The sequence below is a fragment of the Nelusetta ayraudi genome, unplaced genomic scaffold (genome assembly GCF_046127955.1).
Source record: "Nelusetta ayraudi isolate G7.1 ecotype Tasmania unplaced genomic scaffold, CSIRO-AGI_Nayr_v1 ptg000042l, whole genome shotgun sequence".
Classification (NCBI taxonomy): domain Eukaryota; kingdom Metazoa; phylum Chordata; class Actinopteri; order Tetraodontiformes; family Monacanthidae; genus Nelusetta; species Nelusetta ayraudi.
This window is the reverse complement of record NW_027466092.1, coordinates 8,439,742-8,451,841: the sequence shown is the minus strand read 5'-3', so window position 1 is coordinate 8,451,841 and position 12,100 is coordinate 8,439,742. Positions and strand designations below refer to the sequence as shown.

At 43.6% G+C, this 12,100-nt stretch overlaps 1 protein-coding gene across 1 annotated transcript in view; it reads right to left on the bottom strand.

Moving 5' to 3' along the window:
- Positions 1–10,587, bottom strand: part of kdm6ba (lysine (K)-specific demethylase 6B, a) — an 81,638-nt gene extending 71,051 nt beyond the window's left edge. Inside the window, exons 1-2 of the mRNA XM_076034060.1 lie at positions 10,434–10,587; positions 7,376–7,508 (exon numbers count right to left, since the gene is read on the bottom strand). The gene's annotated coding sequence lies outside the window, so the exon portion shown is untranslated. The remainder of the gene's footprint in view (positions 1–7,375; positions 7,509–10,433) is intronic.
- Between the last annotated feature and the right edge of the window lie 1,513 nt (positions 10,588–12,100).

Below are 12,100 nucleotides of genomic sequence, written 5' to 3'. Positions count from 1 at the left end.
TTTTCACTGCTGTTCAGTGAACGTAACTATTGGTGCAAAGAAATGATGGTGAAAATCTACAGCCATCTTGCCCTGTTGAACACAGGAGTTCAGAAAGTGCGACACATGGATTTAGTCATCAAGGTTCCAGACCACACAAGCCAACCCAGCAACATCTGTCCAAAGAAACCAAACTGATCACAATCTTAAGGGGATGAAATAATATTTTACCCTCATTTGATGCATGGATGAATGCGCAGGCCGACTACTTGAATGTGTTTGCGGGGCTCGTGCTTTGCCATCCAAGTGTCTGGAAGGCGGTCATTTCACTCAAACTGGTCAACACGTTTTCAGCCAAAATATCTGCTGTGTTTGCAAGTTCAAGACCCGGGCAATGCAACACACCTGCCAATGTTTACATGCCTCCCGAAGTCGCTGCGTACAAGCGGCCTCAGAGGGAGTAAGGCGGAACGCCGTGTGTGTAAATTTATTTTGGGTACATCTGAAAAAAGAACACGCTGGAGGAGACAACATATAGAGCGATGGCTGCGGTCCATTCTCCAGCTAAAAATACGGTGTTACGGTCGCAGTTTCCACTCAAACTGGCCTGCACTGGGACGACCCCAGCGTCTGGCCAACACGTTGCGGTTGTCTTATGTCATTCCATTTCCTTTTTTTTTTTTTTTTTTTTATCTTTTTCTACTTTGGAGTACTTTGCCAGCGAGTTGCGCTGGAAACATGCTTCGCGTAATGGCTGGATGATGCATTAAAAAGAAGATTACGTACACTTTATTTTTGCCTCATTAAATTAAATCTAAAGTCAAGCCTACAGTGTTTGAATGTGCAAACACGCTGCGGCGCTCGGAACAGAGGAGCTCTGCGGCAGACGCTCCTCTAATCAAGTTAGCTGTGATAACAGGAGTGGCAGCTGGCTTTCCAGGAATACACTCTTCCAGTGAGCACACACTCCCTGCAAGTGGATTTCACACATACATACACCCAGATTCTCTCTTTCTCTCTCTCTGTCTCACACACACACACACACACACACACACACACACACACACACACACACACACACACACACACGCACACAATCTTTCTCTCTTGCGGATAAGCGTGCACGTACACATGAAAATGCATCCAGAGCAACCCACCTTTTAGGTTCCTGTCTATCAAAAATGCATGTGCAGTGCCGTGGGCTTTGGATGGCAAATGCAAAATGTATGTACACACACAGTGAGACAAGCTTATTAACACATTCACCTCAACATTCACAGAAAACACCTGTTTTTCGCCTGGCTTCACGCACACATTTCATGTCATGACCCGGTGTGCCACTCTCTGGGCAGCTCCCTGCGACGTCTATGCTTAGTAATATCTCACTTGTCTCCATCTGACCTCAGAGACATTTTGCCAAACTATTTAAAAGCTGGTGACGGCTTGCTTAAGAAAATATATCTCGAAATTTGATTGTATCAGTGAAACCCCCAATACATGAAGAGACATCAACAGCAGCTGCTTTGGTTGAACATGAATGATGATATTCTTGTGTGGGGTTTGCACACATCTCTTAAGTCACATTTAGTCACGTTTTCAACATACAGAAAACAGCTGTAATATCAGAAAGGTGTTGCATTGATATCTTCACTCAGCTAATTTAGCCCTCTGTTCACAGCCTTCAGCAAAGATTCTCTGTTCTAGAATCCTGCTGCAAGTGATGTTCTTCCTGAACTGGTGCATCGTGTTTGGGAGGTGACAGAAACAGGATAACTAAGAATGTGGAGGCAGCACGTGGCTGCGGCTCTACTGTCAGTAATCTGTGAGAGCCGCCGGTGGCCTTTTGTCACATCACATCAAGTATTCATTTTAAGTGGGCTGCGTTTTAGCACACACTTTCTAAAAAGGCAGTGCAAGCAAAGAGCAAATCATGGCCTTTTCTCCTTTCTGGGGAGTGGACTGTTGACTGCCAGGTCCGAGACACATAGTGTCGCTAGAAACTTTCAATAAATCGTGGAATTTAAAGTTAACCCTGCAGAGAGGCATGCTGGCTGGATGTATGCACGAGGTGTGTTTGCTTTACACGGGTCGCACGGAGAGCCCTTTTTGTGCATGTCTGCACATGTGCTGTATGACTGTAACATACCACGTGCAAGCGTGTTTAAACTACGACATGACATGTCAGCGCTATGTAAACTGTCTCCAAAAGAGGACAGTGTGTATTTCATGCGATGCTTCTTGGCTGATATGAACCAAGCCCTCAAAATCTCAGCTTGCTAGTTCTGGCCTTCAAATACACTAGCTAACAACTGGAGAGAGCTGCGTTTCCATAATAAAACACAACAGTGAGATTGTCTGATCACTGCAGAGTCATATCTCATATCTGTCTCTACCTGTTTCTGCCAAACCTTCACATTATGAGGCTAAAGAGGATTACAAACTAACAATAAATGGCTAAAACATAATATAAAAGAAAAACTAGTTGCATACAAATTTTCCTCAGTTCATTTCCAATATCGGTTTAAAATAACATTTAAAAGCAAACCTAACAGACAACAAAATGCTGAGCACTCATAATCCGCAAATAAATACACACGTCAAGCAAGAGCACGTCAAAATAAAAAGATCTTAGGCTCCAGTTTTACATCTGATCCACATGATCCCTCTCCAGAGCTTGTCTCCCTCTCCGCCACCTCCCCTCTCCTCCTCCTCCTCCTCACTCCCTTTTCTGGCCTCTCACACACAAAGGCAGAGGGAGGGGGGCGTGTGTGGGGGTGGGGGTGGGGGGGTGGCAGAGGTTGGAGGACGGCACAAAGGGCCGGGAGCCGTGGGCTTTGCCCTGGGGAGGGTGAAGACGAGGGGGTGGATAGGGGTAACAGGGGGTCAAAGGGGGGGCAGTGGGGGTGTGCAGGGCTGGGGGCTGGGGAGAAACCTGAGAGTCAGAAAGCCAGAACGGGAGCTGCGGTGGGAGGGGGTGCGGGGGTGGGAGGGGTTGTGGGAGGGGAGGATCCACGGGTGAGAGAGCACAACACAAGACAGCTTATGGCTGCGCTATGGGTTTTTTGTTCTCACTTTAAAGTGGGATTTGCAGTGGATTGGTTCAAGAAAGGGATTTAGTTTGGGAAATGCAATCCACTACATATCAAATCCTGTGTAAGCATTGGAGCCTCCTTACTTCTCTTTCTAGGTTTATGCACTGGGCCATCAAGACAAAACAATGAGAAAGCTTTACAAGCACAACCTATGAAAATGCCTGTTGTGGGTTGAAAACACAAATGCCTGATCAAGTGATGGCCTAAGCCAGTTTACAGCATTACGATGTTTTAGCAAGCCCACAACATAGCCACATTAAAAAATAGGGAATGCAAATGATATTAAGGTTTTTCTTTTCTTTTTGTTTATACTTCCGTATGTATCTTCAAAACAAAGATAATTCATTTTACAGGAAAGTGGCCTTTGGGTCAACTGTATAAAGGGCAAAACACTGACAAATGCCCTTCAAGGCTCCATTGAAGGACATATTGTAAGTCTGGTGTTAAATCACCTCATAGGTGGTTGAAATTTGGCTTTGTAAATCATTGTACTAATGTGACAATCGCTTTAGAAAGGAACTGATGTGAAGACTGTTTTCCATGAAGTGAAGTGTTGGGGATCAAAATCAGGATCGGTTCAACCTTTGTTGTCACTGTATTGACAACCAAACGTTCAAGCAGTGCTAACTTATACAGTCAAAAAGGAAATGAGGCTAGGTTTGTGAGCAACTTGTTCTATCTACAAGAGGAGGCCAAACATTTTTCAAGCTGTAAAATTTTTGCAGGGGGAAAAAAAAAACAATCCGCATCCCATTCATATAGGCAGGGGGCATAAGAATGGTGAACTGCTTTGTACAGAGTGAAATTAAATTGAGAATTGAGAATGAGATTCCTTTGAGTTGAGTTGACCCACAATGCACGACGGAAGGAGACAGTGCACAACTTAAACTAGCTGACTAGAACCGGGGCCGATCAAAGTGAAGTCACTACATTTACGTCAACAACATCCTCGACCTCACAGTGATTTTGTGGCACCAAACGAGGAGCCTGGCGACGCAAGTGCGCTGAATGCCAGTCAGAGTCTGTACATAACAAACATGGTGGTGGAAACACACGCAGCATTCCAACAGAGTCCGGTGACAGCTGGTCAACAATCACAGCAGAGGACAGAAGGCATGTCGGGCATCTTCTTGGCAAACTGTCACTGAACACAGGCCCACAGCTCATATGAGCATCCATTCACACAAAGTGAACCCACTGCCCTTTTTTGCAGTAGAGTTGCATAACCAGAGCGGCCGAGAAGCTCTTTCTCTGTTCATCTCCATCTTTCCAAGACACAGCACTGCTCTTTTCCCTCATTTCACGCATTTCTGGGTTCCTTATTTGCTCCTAGTGTTGTTTTTGTGTGGAGTGAAACCTGCGTTGAGCAGGCGTCTCTTGACAGATGCTTCAATGCATCATTATCGAGGAGAACGTGGTAACACACCCTCGCAGACCTCTGGGAGGAGGATGATGTCAGCACCACCTCCTCTCCTTCCCACCCAACGCTGCTGCTCCCGCAATGACACCACTGATGATGACAAAGGAGAACGGTGAATAGGAGTCCCTCCCCCACCAACCCTCTCTTTCCTGTCCTCCTCACCCACTGCTTCCTGTCGTCCTCGCCCTCAGCAACCTGAGTCAGCTCTCACCACCTCTCCTCCTCAAAATCTCCCTTCGTCCTCCCTCTGAATTTGTCCTCATTTGAACCAAAGACATCTCTGGTTTTATCTCGAGCCTTTTATTCCAGAAAATACAAAGTGGTTTCACGTATCACCAGGTAACAGCAGTTGATAGAAGAGACAAAAGGAAGACAAAGACTAGAAGCGAAGCAACGCTTCGGCCATTGAAATGTATTCACTTCATTCCCTTGGAAAAAATTGAAGTCAGCTTTGGATGGGAACAAATAAAGACCGCTCATCCCGTTAAAAACCCACTGAGGATCAGATAGCATCAGTCTTTGTGTACTGCCTCCGCATTGTGTGTGGCACATGTGGATGGCACATGGATTGGAACGCTTCAAAGCAATGCAATAAGGAGGAAGGAAGGGAGAGGATGTAGACTGAGGAGACTACAAACCCACATGAGAAGTCAAGAGGTCTACTGAACAATCACACAGTTATTGTAAATGTCACAAACTATCCAATTTTTTGTAATCCCAGACGGTGGGATTCCAATAACCTCTCATCAAAAATGTAACCACTCCACAACGTAACCAATGTAACAATGAAACCCCTAACCCCCACAAGCACCCATTTGAAGGTTCTCACTAAATTAAAAGTTCCACATGTTCATAAGAGAACCAAAAAGGCAGCTGTGCAACATTCTCCCGAGGCACAAAAAGACCTGTCATTGACCCTGGAGAGGTATGACTGAGATTTCAGTGCCCGCATCACAAAGGGGTCACTTCCAGATGTTTGTTGTGGCGCACACTTTCTAAAAAGTGGAGCCCTTGTGATAGATGGCTAGTACTGTACATTATGATGCAGGGCTTGACTGTAATTTATGGTAGAAAAACTACACAGTGTTGCTTCAATTTCTACAGGGAAATATTCCTCTGCACCACATGTTCTATCAGAACAACCTTGTGTAAGCTGGCCACATATCACTCATCTCCCAGACCTCAAAGGGAAGTCCGTCCAAATGAACTGTCTGCCATAACCATTCGCAGGTGCAACATATGGAATTATTTTCCTTCTAAACCAGCCAACATCAAAACTCACACTGTTGTGTGCGTTGCTCTGCCGCTCAGAGGCCTCCACAGTCACCACAGACTTGCTTTCATTATGAGCAAAAGGGTTGACTTTTTGAAACTCGACAATGTTACAAGGAGGGGAAAAAAATGAGACTAAATTAAGGACATTTGACAGGCAACATATTTTACTTGGCTCACCAAGACACTATTTAAAAATAGTCCACTGGAAGATGAGATCCATGATGACACTTAAACCCCAAGAGAAGGTGACATGTAACATCATGACAGAAGGGCGAGACTAAGCATGTGGGAAGGCATCAGATGACTGATGGCTGTCAGGTTGACGACTGCAAATGGTCAAATCTATAATGTATAGCAAAGCACATGTACTCACAATAACAACTTTAGGTATAAAAATGTTATTCAGTCTAAAAGCTGGAAATACCACTAAACACAAGACATGCATTGTACATATTCGAAGCAAATCTATTTTTTTCAACTTTCACTCATCCTTCATCCTTCTCTTTGCACAATCGCATTCATTCTCACACAAAGCAAGCAGCGACCAGATTGGTCGGCATAATGCAGGGTGTCGACTTGACTCGACTTGAGCAGGATTGTATTTGGGAGTGTATAATGCACGTGATTCATGGCCAGCTGTAAATGCATGTCATAAAGCTGAAGGGTTCCAGTGATGGAAAAGCCCAGGTGTGAGACTCGGCCGGGTCCTGGAGGAGATGCCAGCGTGCGTGAGAGACAGTGTGTGTCTTTGTTTCTGTGCGAGAGATCAAAACAGTAGGTGAGAGGAGGTGGGGGGGCGAGGGCGTTTGAGATTATGTGTCAGGAGTGTTTGAGGGCTGTGTGCGTGTGTGTGTGTGTATGTGTGTCTGTGTGAAAATGAAACAGAGCTGGTGTCAGCCAGGTTAGGTGTGTGTACCCCAGGTGCTAAATGTATATGGCTCAGCTGAAGTGTGTGCTTGTCCTTGGCGATCGTCCATTTTGAAGGCGTGTCGAAATTGGCAACAGCTTGCCAAGACAATAGCCTCTATAGGGTGGAGTGACGGATGAATAATGTATTGCACGAGTGAAACTAATTATATCACTGATCACTGACACCTGTATATTTCACTAGAGATCAATAACTACATGGCACAGCAGTAGAGCAGCCAAAGGTTTTCTCGGTAACGTATTGCACCTATTTCAGCAAATCTGTTTCTTGTCCAAAGTTTTTCCACGGTGCAGAACAAACACCTGGCTGCAGCTGTTGTTCCTATCCTGGAGGAGCCATCAGTATCCTCTGACTTTAGAATTTTCAGATACCTGTTAAAAATATGTATGTCCATGTAATTGGATGTATAGCCCAGCCCTAGTTTGATATTTTTCTGCAAGGAAAAGAGGTCTGAAACTGATTCAAGGATTTACATCTCCAATAATGCTTTTTAGGGCTATAAGGAAGAATAAAATTTAAACAATGTGTCTGATATGGATCAATTAAACCGCTGTCAGTTTCAGGTTTGAGTTCAGAGTAAAACCAACAGATTATCGAAAAGCCTACTCGTTTCAGCTGCATTACATTAGCGGATTTCTATCACACACACACTATACACACACAAACAGGATTTCAACCTACCATCTTAAAGGGGTGGCATTAGGTTTTGTCATCACATGGGCATGGAGAGCGGTCCACTTTGACAGGGCTTCAGTCTGGTGCTGGTAGTTCCGGGAACAAGGCGCTGCAACAATTGTCCATGACCCTTGTACCCCTTCAAATGGAAACACAGTATGCTCTGTTATTGTAAAATAACAAATAAGGTGTATCTGTGCGAGGGCACTGACGTCGGATTGCACAAACATTTTGAGAGCTTTTAACAAGCACAGAAAAGACAATTCAGCAACAAAGCAGTGTTGGGAAAGTTCACTCAGTTCACAGAACCACCACAGACTATTTTTAATCAGTTTTAACACTGAAACTATGCGTCAGATTTTGAATTTGAATCAATTAATTATTATTATCAGGGTTTATAAAAGCATTGAGGGGACAGTTATCAGAACATTGGCATTCCCCATTGCTATATAACACTTTGCTGCTAGACATTTAGGGCACACTAATAGCCAACTGCAGTGTTCACCCTTAGTTTATCCTCAAAAACATGAGGAAAAACTTGTACTTTGAATCGTCCCTTTTTTTTTCTCTTTTTTTTTTAATGAGGAATTATTAAAACCAAAACAGGAGAGCAGTAGTAGTAGTAGTAGTAGTAGTAGTAGTAGTAGTAGTAGTAGTAGTAGTAGTGGAAGAAGAAGAAGAAGACTAGTAGTAGTTTTCATAAAATTATTTCAAGAAATCGTACGAAGATGTATAAACGGTGACTCTGGTCTGACTCTGAACTAAAGCTGCCGCCTTCATTTGTTTTTGTTTCCATTCTTCGTTCGCAGTTTGATGACGCATGCGGCGATGCGACTGTACCGCTTGTGTTACCAGATTGAGTGTTTTTTTTTCTGCCACACATGAACGCGGTGAAGTTCAGCTGGGTTTTCAATGAAAATCTGGCACGCACCTGAAGGAAGCTGAACTGAGAGAGCGCCGTTCACAAACGCTACAATGAACACGTTCAAAACAATGTTCAGAGACGCAGACCTCTGTACTACTGTCGCCACCTAGGGGAGCAGAGAAAAACTTGCAATAGAAATACAGATTTATCATTATTATTATTATTATTATTATTATTATTGTTGTTGTTGTTGTTGTTGTTGTTGTTGTTGTTGTTGTTGTTCGTAGTAGTAGTAGTAGTAGTAGTAGTATTAATAGAGATGAAAGTGTGAAACAATTGAATGATTCCAATAATTAGCAGTGATAGTAGTAGTATAGCATTTGCTTCTATTTGTTTGAAAAGGCATTTTTGATAAATGACATAGTTTTATAGTAAGTTCAATAGTTTGCAAACTGGAATGTAGCTTTTATCAGAGTAAACACAGATATTCATTTGTGTAGTTTTTCAGGTCGCCCAACCCATGCCTGCTTCACAACCATCAAATGTAAAGCAATACAAAGAGCAGTTGCCGACTATTCATTTATATTTACAGTTGTGGAGAGTTGAAAGACTGTATATGACTGTACTAAAGAAATTGAGTCTTAAATAATAAATATCAGCCAAGACATATTGATTTATCAAACCGACATTCATCCTAGTTTGAAAGTATGATTTGTTGTTATTAACAAATTCACACGTTTGAGTCTTAAATAATAAATATCAGCCAAGACATATTGATTTGTCAATTACAAACCGACATTCATCTTAGTTTGAAAGTATGATTTGTTCTTATTAACAAATTCACACGTTTGAGTCTTAAATAATAAATATCAGCCAAGACATATTGATTTGTCAATTACAAACCGACATTCATCTTAGTTTGAAAGTATGATTTGTTCTTATTAACAAATTCACACGTTTGAGTCTTAAATAATAAATATCAGCCAAGACATATTGATTTGTCAATTACAAACCGACATTCATCTTAGTTTGAAAGTATGATTTGTTATTAACAAATTCACACGTTTAAGTATCATTTATTTGACGACACTGCGTTAAAAAAAAAAAGTGTTTTTTTAACGCAGCGGAATTTGAACGTACGTCATTTGAGACGCACAGATATGTCGTTTTAATTGACATGATTGTGATTCTGAGGGGTCTAAAAGATGAACGTCAACGTAATTTAATTTCCCCCCCGAAATGTTGTATTTCACTGGGCAGCACGATTTTAAGGTAGCCAACACCTCAAGGGGTTTTTCCGGCGTTGCTTCATTTTACTGCCTTGTGCTGCCATCCTGTGGCACCATCAGCGAAGTGCAACAGAGTGGGGCAAAAGAAGGGGTGGAGACAAGGGGGAAAAAATTGAAGGAAAGGGAATTCAAACGCTCTTCCTGGAAATGCTACACAACCCGCCACAACTTCACCACATGACATTTCCGAAAGAAAAATAAGACAATCCCTCCTCGCTCAGCATCGGCGAAAATTTGATTTGAACGCAGTTATACCCCATCATCCCGAATGACCAAAAATACCTCAATCGCGCCTCGTAGCTATATCCCACCCACGGATGCGATCCATTGCGTTTTCCCCGTGCGTTTAGAAACGCATCCGAGGTCAACGCAAGACTATTGCGACATCAACTCCAGACCTTACGTTCCCGTAAACTATCCCTTCCTTACCGTAAAAAAATGACATCATCCGCATCACTTTGGAAGTGGGGTGGTTTGGGAGGGGGGTGACAGCCTTAACAGCTGTCACTAATATGTTACACTGCTGCAACGTCAAACTTATAGGCCAGGCTTACGTTAAAGTTAGATCTACGTAACAGATATCACAAAGTGAAGACGGTTTTTTTTTTTTTTTTTTTTTTTGAGCTGTGCGGCGAGCCCCCCTTCACGTCCTAATACGAATCGGATACTGCAGCCCTGCCTTTCGTTTGCAGCGCTGGCGCTGATACATTTTGAGTTTTTACCCGCGTTATTTATTTATGCAATGTTCTCGCACGTCCGTGTTACGTCGATCGCGTCCATTAAAAGGGTTATTTTGAGGATACCGTAGTTGGGCTTGTTTTCAATGACTGGCTCCCCATGTTCACAATTAGGTAACGCGGGCAGCGCAGCCCTCGCATGTCGGTGTCCGATCAACCAGTCGGACTCTTACCTTTTCTGAGCGATCCAAAATGTTGCCGGGGAGGTGCCGCGCAGGATGAACTGTGCAAAAGCTGCAAAGCGGTCCATGTCCTTCTTCCTCAGCCGAAGATGACGCAGCCCCCCTCCAAAAATCCGTGTCTCTACCTCTTCCAAAAGCGGGAGAGAGAGAGAGAGAGAGCGAGAGAGAGAGAGAGAGAGAGAGAGAGAGAGAGAGAGAGAGAGATCATGGACCCCCTCTTTCAACGTCCAAAAAACGCGTCGAGGCGCAATAACGTCGACACCTCGTCACACGCTGGCGGATCAGTGCGAGAATGTGGACATGTTCGTCCCATGACGGATAGGCTCCCAACTGATCTTGCATCTCTGCACATCATATTTCCTCTCTGGCTGTAACGATCGCTTCCTCCCTTGATCTGATAATAAAATAATAAAAATAAAAAATGCATATACAAAAAAAATCCCTTCGGGCTTCGCAGTGGTCACGGATGCCCCGATCACCAGAACACACAATTGATCCCCCCCCCCCCCCCCCTAACCTGGAAAGGAACGGTCCACCGCGTCCACAGCGGGCAGTTCTCGTAAAAATTGCGCAGTTTTTATTCAATTGAACCGGAGTCTTTTCCCTTATGTCCCCGCTCAGTGAAAGCCAGGCTCTTTCCTTTCCTCCTCCCTCTCTCCTCCCTCTCTGCCTTTCTCCCTCCTTCTCTCTCTTCCCTCATGCAGGTTTATTTTCGGTGGAAGAGTCTTGGACATTAAGTGCCCCGCCTCCGTAGTCACTGGCAAACACACGGTACAACTTGCCCAAATTCCATGCGGAACCTGCACCATTCAGTGGGTGAGCCACCAGACCCAGTGTAAATATTTGGTCTGAAACTTGCAGATGGGTTCATCAAAAGGGGGTCAAGGGCCACTGGAGGGTTCAGAAGTTGCGTTCAGAGGTGTCCGATACTCTTGTCAGTGGGGACTGTCATTTCTCAAGAAAGGGGAAACTAGGCCAAGAGCATTTTTGGGAAATCCAATTACAGCACAAGGCAAAACCATCTCAAGGCTGGCGACTCCCAGAGTCGGTCAACCCCCAGGGGCAGTCCAGGCAATAGTCAAGGGGGGCAAACTGCAGATTCCTGAATGACCTGATGACTGAATTCCACTGATTTACATTCATCCAATATGTGTTAAAAAAAAAAAAAAAAAATGAAACAAAAAATATTTTGATTGCTTTTTCAAGAAGATTATTTTTTTCTTATCTCAGCGTAACTTTCTCCAAAAAGGCAATTCATTACTTATAACTCAAATGAAGGCAATTCAAAAGTAGCTGTTGTAACGCCTCGGAGTGGATAAACAGATGGAGGAGGATGGCTTCAAGTGCCCTCAAGAAATAAATATTTCTGCAGGCGGAACACTTTTCAAAACACTGGCTGCAAAATAAGCTGTTGGAGCTCAGAAATGCCACTTTCCCTTAACTGGCACAGCCATTTTTTTTTGACTTCTCCAAGTAGAAAACAGAGGGAATACTGCAGGCTATCCACAAATTGAATTTGCATACTGACCAGCACTCCTTTAATAGTTGCATCTAAAATGTTTCCACGCTGCGTTCACATGTTGCTTTTGTTCCAATGCCACCTTAAGTGTCTATTCATTGAAAACTCCACCCAGGTCTAATATTTTTGTTACAACCAG